This window comes from Echeneis naucrates, chromosome 18 (assembly GCF_900963305.1).
Source record: "Echeneis naucrates chromosome 18, fEcheNa1.1, whole genome shotgun sequence".
In the NCBI taxonomy this organism is placed as follows: domain Eukaryota; kingdom Metazoa; phylum Chordata; class Actinopteri; order Carangiformes; family Echeneidae; genus Echeneis; species Echeneis naucrates.
This window is the reverse complement of record NC_042528.1, coordinates 2,274,076-2,290,812: the sequence shown is the minus strand read 5'-3', so window position 1 is coordinate 2,290,812 and position 16,737 is coordinate 2,274,076. Positions and strand designations below refer to the sequence as shown.

At 41.8% G+C, this 16,737-nt stretch overlaps 1 protein-coding gene across 1 annotated transcript in view; it reads right to left on the bottom strand.

Annotated features, from left to right (window-relative positions):
* Positions 1 to 14,888, bottom strand: part of LOC115058474 (diacylglycerol kinase delta) — a 44,041-nt gene extending 29,153 nt beyond the window's left edge. Inside the window, exon 1 of the mRNA XM_029525806.1 lies at positions 14,852 to 14,888. The gene's annotated coding sequence lies outside the window, so the exon portion shown is untranslated. The remainder of the gene's footprint in view (positions 1 to 14,851) is intronic.
* Between the last annotated feature and the right edge of the window lie 1,849 nt (positions 14,889 to 16,737).

Genomic DNA, 16,737 nt, shown 5'->3' with positions numbered 1-16,737 from the left:
CAGGATTCACACACCTTTCAAAATAAAATCGGTGGTGGTTAACATCTGAGGTTTTTTTTTTTCTGCCTTGGACGTCCCACGACACCAGCACGCTAAAGCTAACGGGTACCTGCACCCGAGACAATCCTAAGGACAGCGCTTGTGCCAAGAACAGGAATTAGCTTCCAAGAATTAGCCGTCTCATTTCTGACAAAAGTCATATGCTGACCGTTAGTCAAGTCCGTTATGAAACAATGGACTTGGACCAGGATGGTAAGTGTTGAAATACTGAGCTGTGACAACAAGTTTCCCTGCAGGGACTTGCACAAGCAGAGTAGCTGCTATTGCTAAATACATGTGGATTTGTGTGTGTGTGTCCTCGGGGTGGTTTTATGAGGGCCTCTCTGCTGGATGTCCTGTTAATAAAAACTCCTCCTACTCCTCCATCTCGACGTCCACTCTCCCTTTTTCGATCCAACACTCCCTCTCTCGCTCACCGTTTTCATCTCTCCACTCTCCCCCAGTTTATATAAAACACACACAGTTACAATAACTTCACGCAGCACGCACGAGAGGATGAATCGGCACGCATAAACACACACGCTGACGGAAACACTTGGCTGCTGTGTTTTGACAATCTTCCAACCGTGCTGATTTTGTGTTTGTTTAACAAAATGACCTTCTAAATTTGGGCTCCGTATCCACGAGGAGGCTCTAAAAATGGAAACGGGCCCTCGCCTGTGCGTGGCTACTTTTATTATATCTGTATGAGCAGTACATGTCTGAATTCTTGTGGCAACGGCAGAAATTCCTCTGGTTTTCAGTGTTATCAACAACACGGGCATCTTTAGGACACTCAGCTGTTACAGAAAGGCCTCTCCTGACTGAAGGCTGTGTGTCCACGCACCAGTGATGAGTACAACGTTGTTGACATGTATATTTCATATCTTCCTTCCTCCCCCCACATTATGTATCTTTTGGCTCAAAAGCTGAAATAATTTCAGAGACTTCTTCGTTGGATCAGATGCAGCTGATTGTGTTCAACTCTGACGGTGGAGTTGTACTTTATATGTTTTGTGCGTTTATGCATGTGGGCAGCTGCTGTACATTTACTCGGATGGCGTCTGTGTCTTATCAGAGTTTCGTGTTCACATAATGTAAACTGGAAATGTGTTGTATAACCATCAGAGGGAAAGTTATACCAGTTTGACTTCACATATGCAAAACAATGTTGGATATCAAATTGACCGTCATTTCATTCAAATTGAATAAAACATCATTCCATCAGATATGTATGTATTGCACATCGCGTTTAAAGGGCTCCTCCCACACAAAAATGTGTTTTGCAAATTTGCAAAACATTTTGTGTCGTGGCAAATTTCACATTCAGCTTTCTTTGCTCACCTTGAATGTAAAAGCAGGATTTTGTGACATCGCCACCAATTTATTTAGTGACTGATGTATGTAGATGAGGGGCTGCTCTGCCGTTGCCATCTTGGCAGCGTCCCATAACTCCCAGCTCATCCAAAGGCGGCGCCTTCAATTATACACTCGTTTTGTCACAGTGAGAATTTAGTTGATTCCTTCTGTCAGGTCACCTTTGATTGACAGACAGAATAAATTCACTCGTCTTCACGTATGACCTGAAAACTGAATTAAAATAACAGGAAGATAGAGACCGAGGTGTGAGAATGATCTGTTCCTCTCTGTCAGTGCATAACAAACGGGCATGTGTGTGCATGTACACTAACGCAATGCTATGTATCCTGCATATTCATGTGTGTGAATCTGACAAGCAACATATTGCTGCACAGCGTGCCGACACGTTCCCACTGACAGAAGAGAAAGAAACGATGAAAGAAAGAAAGAAAAGCAAATCTGGCACAAAGAAACTGAGAAAAAAAAGTCAAGAAAGAAGCAAAAGAGAACATAAAAAAGTGTCAAAGACAGGAAGTAGGAAAGGAACAAAGAAAGAGATAAAAAAGACGTAGAAATAAAAAGAACTCGATGCATAAACACAGAGAGGGGAGGGTTGAGGAGTTACCATATACAGTAACAGCTTGTTTCTAGAATAAGCTCCGTTTCAAACACACACACACACACACGGGATGACAAAAATAGACCTTCTGTAAAGGAGTTTGCCAAGTGGTTAGAAGTGGTGCAAAAGCATGACACGGTTGTGTATATGTGCATGTGTGTGTTCTGCACTCCATCTGTGAGTCTCTAAGGGGGAATCCTGCACAACAACACAACTGTAGGGACTTTATCTTGAGCATGAATTTATGAATTCATCCCGTAAACACACAAAGACCAGCACCTGTTGCTTTACTGTTACTCATAACTTCTCAAAATATCTGCAGAAAAAAAAAAGAAAGTTTTGTGAAATTGAGAAACAAATGAGTTAGCCTGACAGCCATGTCGATCATTCGACCACAAATTTGTCATTCATCAGTGAGGTTGCTGTAAACTGACGTGATCATCAGTGAGGTAAACACAAACACTACATCAGGTTCTATTTTATGTTGTAAAGGTTTGATTCATTTCCCTTCTCCTGCCTGATAAACAGCCACTTTCTGACACATAAGCTGGTACTGAACGGTATCAGAAAGGATTCTGGTGTTAAAATCAGGAAAGTATCCCTTTAACCTTTAAGTTACGAGAAAACCTGTTTTTGTGTTGATTTTATTTTTGTAATCTGCTTTGTTTCGATTGCTTCGGGGCGCAAATGCGGTTTTTGTCACGCAAAAGAATCAAAAACATTCATGTGAAAAAAACAAAACAACTATCCGTGTTGAGAGATACAAAAGTCCGGGGAAATGTTTTTGTTCTGAGCGGCAGCTCACTGGTCAGTTCAGGAAAAGGCCACAAACGTTCTCGCTCCGTTTGGTTACGACGTCAAACTACCACGCCGTTTGTTATGCTGCTATTTATATGCTACACATGTTTGGAATAAAACCTGTTGGCATTTACATGTTGGCACACTTATTTGTATACACGTGCGCACACACACACACACCAAGCCACAACTGGGTTGGATTCCTAAGCAGCAATCTTCTCTGTGCTCACAAGCAGATTTTACCACAACACTCTACCAGTAATGTGTGTGTGTGTGTGTGAGAGAGAGGGGAAGTGTCGTACCCTCATTTTGACGCACACACTCACACAGACCTACTTTCAATACAAAGAAGTCTTTACACTAAACACACTCCCCACCCGTCTTTTCTCTCCTTCTCCATCCACTCGCCCCTCTCTCTCTTCTCACCATTCACACTGACACCCGATCGGCTCTCTGCTCTGCATTTCAACGGATGTGGCTTCTGTGTCGCAAACGTCAAGTTTCTTTTCTGGTTAATAAAACAAACACTTGTTGCATGTGTTGAGCTTTGGGTGTATATTTTACATGTGTGTGCGAGAGTGTTTGTGCGTACGAGGCCTGCTTGCGGTTTCATTGCCCGGCTTGAGAAGCTGAGACGAGAAAAAGGGAGAAATGGGGGGCTATTAGCTGCGTTTCTGGAGAAGTTGCCAGATCGTCTAACTGTGGTATGATTCACGGTCTGGCTCAGCGTTGAGCTCCATGACTAAGGGAACAGAGCAGGAGCGGCAGAAAGAGAGAAAAGGCCGAGTCAGGGAGCAGGATGGAGAGAGAAACGAAGAGCATTTGGCATTTGCGCGACGATGGGCAGGATAAGCGCTCCGTCCTAATATGATTATAAATCGTCTTGTCCTCATCTTTTTTGTGCCAGTTGTGCCCTTGGCCTGAGTCGGAGGGGGATGAAGCCGCTTTCCAATCCTGAAAAGCCTCGGCAGGCCAACTGAGCTAAGTGCCCGGCTAGGAAAAAATAAATAAATAAATAAAAACCAACATTAGCACTGCTGGAGGAGGTTAAAAGGACACTTGAGTGAAAAAAGGGAAAGCATCAGCCATTAGAGAAAATGAGAGTGGATGTAGCAACAAGATGCAGCATACAAAAGAACAACTAAGCTGGATTTGTGCTTAAAAAAATGGGTTCCATCATCATTTATTCGGACGATGAAATGAAGGTGTTGGAGGGACGGACGGAAGCTCTGAAAACTTTTGCATAGAATATCTTAAAGCTTTCCATCAGACCTGTCAATCAGTGAGAAACTAAATACTTTGGGTTTGCTCAACTGCATGAAACAGGAAGAGAACTCATTTGAAACTTCGTAGAAGAATCCATGATCTACAGCTATTGATTACTGCAGCTTACTATCTGTCTTTGATTATGACTAAACTGTGTGTGTGTGTGTGCATGTGTAAGAAGTTTGAAACACACACACACTTATTAAAAATAATAACGTGTTGTTTTTAGAAACCACATCCTTCCAATACAGTCACCAGAGTCTCCGTCTTTGTCACTCTCTTGGTTTCACTCTGAGTTTCCAGAAAGATTTGTGAAGAACGCCAGAGCGTCTCTGTCGTCTGTACATTTGACCCATCATGATGTCCCCGAGTGCATTTTCACTGCTGTCTTGTCTTTAAAAATGTCAAATAAAGAATAATAAAAAAAAAAAAAAATAGCACAAGTGATTAGTGTAGGAAGTGTGAGCGGGGCGGGCAGGGCGGAGGCCGCGCTGTGTGTGTGGTCACGATGCAGGTTACAGACTCTATAAGTAGCATGTTGTAGCTCACCACGTGTCGACTTTGTGACCTCATTTGGCAACAGTTTTCTAATCATAGCTGGGAACATGAAAACGGAAATCGTTTCTTCAATCAGCATTAATGATGAGGGTGCCGGAGGAAAAAAAAAAAATGCACCAAAATAAAAAATACAAACACTGATACATGTTACTATTACCAAGTTCAAAACAATCCACAGGGAACCCTCCCGTGTGGTTGGCTGTGCAGGAAGTGGAGCGCACACGCCTACACAGGTGGATGACATACAAAAAGGTGTCTTCTAAGCACTTTAACTTCAGAGAAGAGCTGAGACGTACGAGAATGGGCCGGAAAATACACATCTACCGCAAGAATATGAGCAAGAAACAGAAGACGTTGTGCAATACTGATTACAAAACGTGCAGATTCGGACAGAAACAGAGCGGGGAGGGGGGGGGGGGGGGGGGGGGGGGTCTATCACTGACAATCACTGCCTTAAAAGCACACAACAAACGACTGGAAGAAACAGTTCTGTTTCAGCCTGTTAATCCTCAGAGGTTAAGTTGTTCTGATTCCTGCCTCTGATTCATGCACTAACATACTGGACACACCCTCACCCATCTCATAGCATGTCATTTGACATTTTGCCAACGGTTTCAGTTGCATTATTTACAAAATCCATTCCAAAAAAAAAAAAAACTAAACGTTACCTGCACATGAAGTTGCACAACAAAGCCACCTGGCCAAACGCTTTCCAATTGATTCTCGATAATTAGTGTAATATAAGATGAAAGCAAACCGCCGGCAATGAGGCAACGCTGCGTTATGGGAATTACTGCTAACAAAAGGAAACATATACAGTTTCGAAGGCAGTTATTTCCCAGTGCCAATTTCAGCAATGCAAAGAGGAAGAAACTAAACAAACAGCATTAAAACGACGGGTTGATGTGTAGCAGCAGAGGTTGTAATGATCAGATTAATGTTAATGACTGTAACTGTACAAGTGGAAGTCACAGCGGTCTCTGTCTTTGTCATACTCAAAGGGACTCATGCGCACACACACAGACGCACACAGAAGGAGCAGTCTTTGCATCAAGTGCCATTAACAGATGTGTGTTTTCATGCTGCTGACTCAGACTCTTACGGCTTCAATTCAGGCAGAGTGACAGAAAAGACAACACACATGCACAATCTGATTTTGCAAGCTGCAGTCCCAAAGAACAAACTGAATCATAAAAATTATCTGATTTCTAAGGACAGTGCTATTGCAGAAGCAGCATGTTGTTTGTGTGTGTTGTGGCGACCGTCTCTTGCTTCCTGTTTAGGAGGTTTGAAGAGAGGCTGACAAAAACCCAGAATGAGTCTATTTTTGGCCACAGAGACAGACAGAAAGAAAGATGAAGCGATAAACAGGGTTAAAATAAGACCGGCTGCACAGAGGCGTTAAAAAAAAAAAAAAAAAAAACACCAAAGAAGGGGAGCGGTTGGGGGCATGACAAGAAATGAACAAAAAAGGGAAAAAGAGAAGCAAAGCAGAGAGAAGTGCTTGTTGTCCTGTTTTCAAAAGGCCAACACCCTGACAGGATAAAGTGTACCCAGTGACAGCAGCAGAGCATCACAGGAAGTGTTGTGGTCGTGTCTAATTAACACGTTATGGTGAGTGAGTGACAGGACAGGAGCAAGAAACAAATAAAAAAAAACAAAAAAACCTACTGGTTCTGACTACTTTACTGAAGAGTTAGCTTACCCTTTATAACGACGTGGAGATCTGGACAAACCAGGAAGTTCTGAGCTGAAAACTGAAGCCTGACTCCACTAAACTCATTCAGACCTTCAGTGACACTAAATTCAATTCCACCAAATCAAAGAGAGACGTCTCTCAATGAACTTGACCTGAACTCAAACCAGACGTGACCGAGACCCAAAATGTGGTCAAGCAGAAATATATTTGTTCCAAGTCAAGTTTCTCTATTTAGATCACATATTTGCAAACTAATATGCATTTCCAACCACAGTTGTTTAAATATTCAGATGCTGTATATTATCTCTAACGATCTCAAATGAAACAAGAAAAAAATTTGTATTAAACATGACGGAAAAAAAAGGAGGTGTGCTTCATTGCACTTTCCTTTTTTTGATAAATAAACTTTAACACCTAAAATTTGTATATGATGATAGGTGTGATTATTTTTAATCAGCAAATTAAAAAAAAAAAAATAATAATAATTTTTAATTTACTTATTTGACGATTTGGACGACGCACAAGCTCTGAAGCTTCAGTAAGCTGAGTGACGACTCGACTTTGCTTTGTGTTGTCAGTCCCCATTAACCAGCCGACAACGGAGAGACACAATCGGTGATGAAGAGCCTTCGCACACACGCTCACCTTCTGCTGATTGATAACGCACAGTGGCACATTAGCAGCTCCGCACACAGACACACAAACGCAGATAAACGCACACCTGTCAAGGATGAAATGTGTTCGCTCATTAGTGATAACACAAACACACACACAGCTGTTCTTGATTAAGAGCACGCATTAGTTCATTAGTGACGGCACACACACACACACACAGACAGCCACAGACACACACAGACTAGAGATATTGTTGTCTCCTTGTCATTAGCACATTTTCAAAGTGAGTGAGACTATGTTTGACACAGCTGCTGTAGATAACTCATCAACTTTTTCTAACACAACGAAACACACACACACTAATGGTGTGTGTGGCAGACTGAAACCTAATGGTGGTTTCGACTGGGGATGAGGAATGGCGGGGCGAGACGATGGAGAGAAAGACACGAGAACTGAAAAAAACAGCTCAACAAGGGGAACGCTGACTCCACCAAAGTCACGTCGGTCTCCTTTTGCGGACTTGATCTCGGTGACGATCATGTAAAGTGACTGCCTCTGTGAGGCGAAGGGTGAAGTGAGACTCTTTAACAGGAACAAAGCAAAATGTTTGACTTGACGTGAAACAAAACACTCCAAAAGTGACGTTAAAAACATTAAAGCAGCTTTGAAAGCCGACGAGAAAGAAAAGACATTTGATTCCCAGCGCAGAAACAAAAGTCTGCAACATTTACACATGTTCAGCATTCAAGCAACTAAATCCTCTGTTCACAGTGCATTTGTCCTTAAATGGCCTCCATTTGCCCGACCTTTACATTTTATCACTGATAACCTGAAAATGTAGCAGATATAACCACCAAGAAAGACCTAAAAAGATAACTAAAATTAGAAGCTGAATTCTTTTCACCTTAAATGGGACAAACCAATATTTTCTTTGTTTGTTTGTTTTTTAAAACAACTTGGGAGTTAAAAATTAGTCCAAAAGAAGCCAAAAACGGTTTTGACCACGTGATGTGGTCCTCATCGCCGTCATCATCATCTTCAGCAGTCAATCTTTCCATTAGTCTGGCTGTTGCCTGAGATGATTTCATAGGTCACCTTGGCAATTCAATACCCATCAAAAAGCCAGCCCGGTGAAAAGATTGGGAACAAGCAAATACATGGCTCAGGAGCTAAAAGGATTTTAGGTATTTTTAAGCAGCTGAGATATTAAACCTGGGAGGGGAAAAAAAAAAACTACTTTAGAAATAAAGTAAAGGTTCTTCTCACATATGGTCTCCTTTGGTTGGAGACTAAGCAAGCAGGGCTGAACTCGCCTGTAAGGAAGCTAAAGAGACAGAAAAAGAAGACATATCACTCAAGAAGCATCAAAAGAGGACAGGATTAAAGGAAAGGAAGCAAGGACGGGACGATGAACTGTGGAGGTCACAGAGAGGAGAAAGAGAGGGAACATGTAGAGATCAAGGCAGCAGATATAAAACAAAACCGGGGCGGCAGCAAAGAAAGAGAGAAATTGAAATAAGAATAGAAACAAAAGATAAACAGTTCAAGATAAAAGTTAAAAATAGAGACAGGAAGTGAAATGAGAAGTGTCCAAAAAGGGAAATGAGACATTTTTGACTGAGCTCTCTGAGGTAATGACAATGTCTAATTCAATATATCCTAACCAGTTTGGCTGTGTTTAGCTGAAGTCTAAAAAAGACTGGAACTATGATGATGAAGTACTTTTTGAAAGGATTTGAGATAATGAATGTCACACACTGAAAACAGTCCCAAACTCTTTTGTTCAGAGCTTTTTAAGGGCTTCCTACTTTCCCTGAATGTCAAGTGGTGTTTTTGAAGACGTCCTCCTTTCTTGGACCGCGTTAAGTCCTCTCACCGGACGCTCTGACGTCTCAGGGGGAACATGAGGTCAAATTAATGGAAACTAAGTTGGAAGGCTCCAGTTAACAAACACAAGCCCGCCCAGCAGACGGGACCAATTCAGCATTTAAACTGTGTGTGTCCATATGTTGTATGATTAACTGGATATGTACAGTAATTTCACTAAAGCTAATCAATAGGACTCGCTGTGTGCTTTGTGGATCACCACAACTTCAGCCACTTCAGCCACATCTGTAAAGTACAAGCAGGGACATTGGAGGCGGTTGGGGAAAAAAAAAAACAAAAAACAAAAAAAAACACCTCATTTATTTACTTCTCAAATACTATTTGAGATGCGACCATAAATATTTTTATATTATTAGGTCCACTCATTATATAGAAACAGGTCCTGTATGCTTACGTAGTTTAACGCTCCCTGGGGGATGTTTGTGCTTATATCATGTCTTCTGGCTTCTGGCTCACCTGCCAAAGCTACACTAGCTGCCAAGAAGCATCTTTAGTTAATAAACTCTTGAAAGTAAACCTACTTTGCACATAAGAATGAGTCAACAGAAAGAGAAAGCCTGAAAAATGACTGAGTTTTTTTTTTTTTTTTTAATGCTTGTCGCGTTGTACCACAAATTGCACGCAAAAATATTTCCAGAGTTTAGACCCCAAAACATAATTTCCAAAGAAGCCAATCAGGAGCGGGTTCAACAGCCAGTCAGGTATGATTATATTTTAGCTCATAGTCACAGAAAATGTGTTTTTAATACATTGACTTTTTTCATTTTAAAGGTGGAAGAATACATGTGTTTGCCCTAAAAGTCAACTATTTGTGTTATAAGAAACGTACAACAATAGACAGAAGAGAAGCCAATTTTAAAACATTCATAGTAAAAAAAAAAAAAAAAAAAGATAGAAAATACGTCGAGCGTGTTTATTTCACCCAAAGAAAACTATTTTGTTTTGTGCAAATCTTTATTCTACCAAATGGAACACCACATTTTAAATATTCAGGCTCTTCTATACTCCGACTGCAAACCTGTTGTGATAGTAAATACTTTGAGTTTGAGTCTATGTGCTGTGTACATTTCTTATATCTGCGTCTCTGCTACTTTCCAATCTGCCTCCATATCTCTCACTCTCTCTCTCCTCATCTCTTTCCATCATTCCCTCCCTCTCTCTCTCGCTCTCTCTCTCTCAGTATTGACTCACACACTACTGCAGCTGTATTACATCAAGCCAAGGGCATAAATCAAAGCACTTACACACACACACACACACACACACACACACACAACACAGACCATCCCACACACTCATGCACTCTCCTCAAGCCATTTCAGTTTACCGTCCTACACACACACATGCACACCTTTAAGTCCTCCTCATTGCCGTTGCAGTGAACACCCACACAGATTTCTGTACCGGGAGCGATATTCAGATAAAAAAAGCATAAATATAGTGGGATCTGTGCAGGAAATCCACGGCAGCAGGAGGGGGGGGGGGCAAAAAAACAAAACAGAAGCGTTACCTGTTGGTCACTGCTCCAAATGCCAGAAATACAACTGGTTATATAATCTGAAGTGGTTGGGAAACAGAAAACTTGAGATTTATTGTCCTCATGACTAAACATGACCACCAAGAAGAAGTGAAGCTGGACAGAAAGAATAGAATAAAAAAGGAGGAGAAGGGAGGTGTGTCGTGCACCCAGCCTCACATGGAAACAAACACAATGAACAGACCGGCCTTTTCTGTGTGTGTACTTTTATATAGCCTACACAGCCATTACAGCCGGTGGGATCAACCTACACACACACACACACACACACACACACACAAAATACACCCAATTCAAAGAAGCTGTTTGCTCTTACGCCTCACTCTCTTCCTGTGTCTCCTTTATTTTCCACAGTTAATGAGAGCGAGGTGAACAGGAGGAGGAGGAGGAGGAGAGAAAGGATGGAGGTAAACGGACGAGATCGGGCGCACAACACGGCTGATACTTTTGAGCAACAACTTTTATGACACCTCAAAATGGATTTCCCACAACTGCTTCCTGTAGGCTTACTCAAAAAGAAAAAGCTGCTGCCTCTTTGACACCACACCATTTTTCTCCCACGATAAATCAAAAAAAAAAACAACAACCCATCAGTCACCTGCACGGTGGTTTAAAAATCACATTAACGTCGGCCTGTTATTGCAGAGGAACCACCTTTTAAAGTCTCCACTTTCATCGATTTCATTTTACTGACTGCTCAGATGAGGGGATTCCTATAAATGCTATTGATTTTTATTGATTGCCCTTTTTGCTGGTGACACTGAAGTCGGTTTTGTTTTTATTGACCGGCCTGATGGGAATAAAGCTCAGACTTTTCACATCAACTCCTCCCCTGAACCTTCCAGGTTCAGCTACATTTCAGGCGTCAATAGCTCGAAGTTAGTTAGCTGAAACCGCCAATTTTCCATCGAATGAAATGATCTACTGCACAATCCCAAAAGAGAAAACTGAAAGAAGAGGATAGTGCAGTTATGGTGGATTGACGCTGGAATAAAGTCAGATGAATCGCTGTATCGATTAACTTCACTGGACTGAGAATTATGCGGCGCTCTGTCGTGGTAAATCATCATATACCTGGATTTAGTGTCTGCTACTGACCGGCTGTTACATGTACAGCTGCAGCACGTTCTCTGGAGTTATTGTGATCGGCACTTGTTGACACGGAAGCACAGATTTCTTTTAAATCTCCAACATTTAGGTATTCCACAAAAAAAAAAAAAAAAAAAAAAAAAAAAAACAATTTTCTCTTTCACGCCCTCTTTTTTTTTTTCTTTTTTAAATAAATATTAACCAAGAACGTAAATGAAGCATCAACATCACTAAAATTAGAAGCCGTCTTCATTACTCTAATCTAATGTGATCTGCAAACAGTGAGAGTATCGCTGCTGCTCTGAAATCTGATGTCTCAGCATCTGGTTTGTATCTGCTGCTATTGGACGAGACGTAAACCATCAGAGGATCGGGGGCCCGATCTGTAGCTCTTTATCTGGGTTTGCTTCACGCTGAGGCAGGGGTTGCGTTTACATGCTTTACATGCTCACACAGCTTTGGGGCATTTCACTTTTAAGTGATAAGAAATATCATTGGCAGAGAGTAGTTGACAGAAAAACAGGAAATGTGAGGCTCCCTAGACCGCCAGCAAGACATGAGAGCAGGATTTTGTTTTATATTCAAGACAAAAACAAAATGTGCTGTTTTCTCCTGCTGGCAGCCCCGGATGGGCTGTGCTGGTGAAAGCTCTGCACAAACAGGCTGGTGCAGGCGCGAGGTCAAAACCACAAACTGATTCTCACACAGATACCGAAACAGGAACGTACATGCACAGCAGATCCGTCTCCATCAGTCTTGAGAACCTCGACCTAGTCGACAGGCTGCGTTTTACAGAGTCAGTTCTCCAAGGTCGCGTTCTTTTTTCCTGTAGAGCACGCCAGAAAGCAGCAGTGACAACACATTTACAGCTTCAACGCTCGTCTGTCACGTGCACAGGTTTGGAAACAGCATTCGTTTTGTTTTGTTTTTTTAAAGCAACAGCCTGTGCACCAAAACAACAAAAAAAAAAATCCTTTTCCTTACATTTGAAAATACGAAACCTTTAAGAATGAAAGAGAGACGTCAATGAGTCTTTGAGACTTGCTTATATGAAATTTGCCTCACTGATACCCTTGAATTCAGATTTTAGGTTTTGACGGCTATCACTGCGACCTTTTAATTATTTAGCGACTCACCGGCGAGGAGCTGAATTAATTCAGTAGTGTCGGGATCTCATGTCACATTAGATAAGAAGTAGCACCTCCTTAACAAGTTCGCTAACAAGCGCAGGAACAGACGGAGGGGATAAAATGACAAGGACACCGAGCAGGAAACAACTGAATATTCAGACCAATAAATTCATTCATTCATTCATATTCTACCACTAATCCATTTCCAGGTCACGGGGGTTGCTGGAGCCAATCCCAGCTTGCACTGGACGAGGGCGGGGTCATCTTCGCCAGTATATAGAGACAGACAGAGACCAACAACTGCTAACACAAATTAGATTCACCAGTTAACCGAAACATGTCGTCTTTGGACGGAGGGAGGAAACTCACACAGGAACAGAAAGGCCCAGGAACCGAACCCTTAACCTTCTTGTTGTGGTGCAGCAGCGCCGTGCTACCCGACGTTAAACAACTGCACAAAAACAGACACACACACTACAATATTCAAATGGACTCCCCCACATGTACATAAGACAAATGGACACACTAACACACTAATCCGCTCAAGCTATTGTTGTTACTGGAGCATAATCCTGGAGTCGATGACTAACTTAATCTAAGTCACATGACTGTAGATAGACACAATCTAATCAGCACAAACACAGACACACACACACAAATATACAAAGAACTAATCATAGCATTGTTAAGTGTAACTGACAGCTGGTCAGTGTAAGAAATAGAGCCACAGCTATCAGTGGCTCCCGCTGGCCAATAGGAAAGCAGCTGCATGATGTCACTGCTGAGATAATTGAAATAAAATAAAAAAAACTACCATCTGAGAAATACATAACAAAAAAAAATACACTGATATCCCATATTTTGTTTCACATTTAACCGACTGAACTTTTTGTTGAAATGGAAATTAATCAAACTCATTTATTTTACTTCAGCTACCAGTTAACTTCCAATCAGCCAAAATTTTGTCAAAAAATCCTCAAAATATTCATACAATCATCTCTATAGTTAAAAAGCCCATTTAAGTTCAGGTAAATATGATGTTGTGATTATTAATTTTATATTGGCCAATTTTAACTGAAATGCCGTGAAAAAGGTAAAACATTGCAGTGCAGTCACGACTTCCACCCATAATTCTCTGAGCCTGAAACCTCAGCAACCTTATACGGGCACCAACATCACATCAACACGCCACATTACAGCCGTGCACGATGAGATTACGCAATCAATACCACCCTGATATCCAATATCATTATCCGCTACAGGAACAAACGTGGCATTATCGGATGCCGTCCCCATGACGACTGGGGTTGCCAGGTATCTCATGACTTCTATTGATCTGAGCTGACGGGCAGTGAAGATAATGGATTTCAAAAACATACGCACCAGTGATAGTAATTTGGGCCGATGTCATCTGTGTGCGTTTGCATTTCTAATGATGCATATTTCTCATTGTGGATATTAGCTCATCGATAAGTGATTTGTGTGTTGCGTGTGTGTGTAGTATTTTCCAGTAAGAGACTAATAATCACACCATCAACATCTTACAGTCCAGAGGCCAATTCGTAGTGATCGGTAGTCCAGTAACAGAGGAAGCTATTAGCGTGTGAGGAAGTCATATTGGCTGTCAAAGATCTGAACACGACTCGCCATCACAGCGACAGTAAGAGAGAGAAATAACACGGTCAGGAAGTGGACTCAGCCTGAGCAGGAAGTCAGCTGATCTCAGCAGACAGCAGATAAGATCAGAGATTTCTTTAAAGTGACGATGAAGTTGCGGCAAAGAGAAAGATGAGGGGTGGTCGGGCAGAGAAACGATCCCTAACAACGTAGAAGTTTCTTTTTTAAGCTGTGCCTGCAGCGTCAGACACGAGTCCTTAAAACGTCCCCGAATCCACAGACACACGTCTATTCTTTGGTGATATCTTTAAATTTTATATCAGCTCTTTAATAAATCAGCAGCCCAAGTTTTTAAATCGACGTGGCCCTGATGAAAAATTCCATAACTTTCCCAAAGTTATTCGGATAGAGCACTTTCACGCATCTAAAAATTGTATCCCTCCTTGGTTCACTAATATAGCTTTTTACCTTCGACGGCGCTTCTTTTATTATGTATTAAGTTTTCTCAAAGTGTTAAGGTATTTCAAAAATGAAGAAAAAGTCAACGTCTAACAGAAGAAATGATCTGATATCATCCGATGTCCTGATCGCACCGCCACATGCACTTGTTCTCTCTTCACGCACTCGTCTTTTCCTACCTTGGCCCTTATTTGTCCCGAGGTCGACACTTTGCGGATCAGTTTGTGAGAAGTTTCTTCCTGCTCGCCGTCGCTGTCTGATGACTCTTCTCCGGCTTCTCCGGCCTGAAAAAAAAAAAACAGGTGGCGTTACTCATTTATTTATTTTTTTCATTGTTCTAATATTTCTACACTGAACGTCAGATTAAACGGTTCTTTTAGGTATTCACAGCTCAGAAATCACATCAGTTTTCAAAAGATCTCACTTCTTAGAGAGGAGAGAAACTCTTCAGTTTGCTTCTCAATGATTCTTTTTAGAAAAATCTCTGTTCTTTGCACTCACGCCGTTTTTATTTTAACATTGGCTGCAGTTCTGAACAAACTCGAGGTGTGAAAGGCTTCATCTGCATCCATTTACTGAGCTGCAGCCACCGAATTTACAACACCCAACATAGATCCTTAAATTGGAAGGAACAGTCAAATTTAAACAAAACAGACAGAAAAGGGAAGCAAAACTTAAAATACATGAATGACTGACTTGAACAGATCGGATGTTCACTGAGTTTTAAATTTCTCCACGAATGAATAAGCTAATTCAAAGCACAACCGTTTTGTTGTTTTGGTGGTTTCTTCTTTTAATACTTGAGGTCATCACTTCTTTTACCACCTCTGCTAAACTTTCAACGGTAATCTGATCAATCAAAGCTTATTTTACTGGCTTCAGTTATTCAGATGCTTCACGTATCCTCCTAAAGCAATAAATGGACCAACAACCTTCAATGGACCCAAATTAGAGTGAAGCTCTATTTCTGATCCCCCCCCTTTTTTTTTTTTTTAAATCTGGTGTATTTTAGGGACACTTCTACAGATGGTCGTTTCCTCTGCAGAGCTTTTACCACCTCTGCAGGAACAGGTAGTTGTGGGCTTTGAAAAACCCAAAACCAACTTTCACAAAAGGCATCATTTAAATGCTTAATCTCCATTTCAGGAGTCCAAAAATCAGAAATACCAAATAACTGGAGGTGGATGAATCTCAGAACTGACTGCTTTCTCTCCCCACTGTCAACGTGAAACCGTTCCCTCATCTGTCCGAGCGTTTGGAGACTTTTCTCTGCTGCAGCTTCACTTTAGCAAACGAACCACATCACCGCGTTAAAACAGGCTTTAAATATACCGTGCACTGAGCAGTACTTACAACATGAGACCTCTCGGAGTCCGCTTGGGGCGATCCCAGCGACTCGCGTGGCTCCTCCACGTACAGGATGTTGGGGTTCAGTTTGGACGCCATGACGGGCCAGACAAAGGGTGAAGGAAGAGAGAGCGCAGAGAGAGGGAAAGCGTGGAGACGTAGAGATGGATGAAAAAGTTTGCCAGCTGCAGAAAAGGAGGAAGAGTGCTGAATAAAAGAGGAGGAGAAGAAGAGGTGGAAGAGGGAGAAGAGTGTTGGAGTTTGGCAGGACGTGAACGCCTGGCTGAGCAGAGGAAGTGAGGAGAGGATGACAAACGGGACGGCAGGCTCCGGGAACGCCACACTCGTCCTCTCTTAACGACCCCTCGATCCAGGGCCAGCTCTGGAAAAGATGGAGGAATGAATTATTGATTGGAGATTTTATTATAATTTTTTAAATGAGGAGGGGGGATTGGCAGCTCCCTGGCTTGAAGTTCAGAGCATATAAACAACAGCTGCTTCTCGTTTTGGCCTCTTCTTGACTTCTTTACACGCTTCGAGGTTAACAGATTTTTTTTTTTTTTTTTATAGAGAGAGGATGGATGGCAGTCCTTCAGGCCAGTGACAAACACAGAGATGAGGATGGGAGGGGGGCAAATAAGTTCACTTGGATGATCACAAGCAGCAGAGACGAAGAAGAAGATGTCACGGCCCTTTGCAGGCAGACAACTCTGCTCTG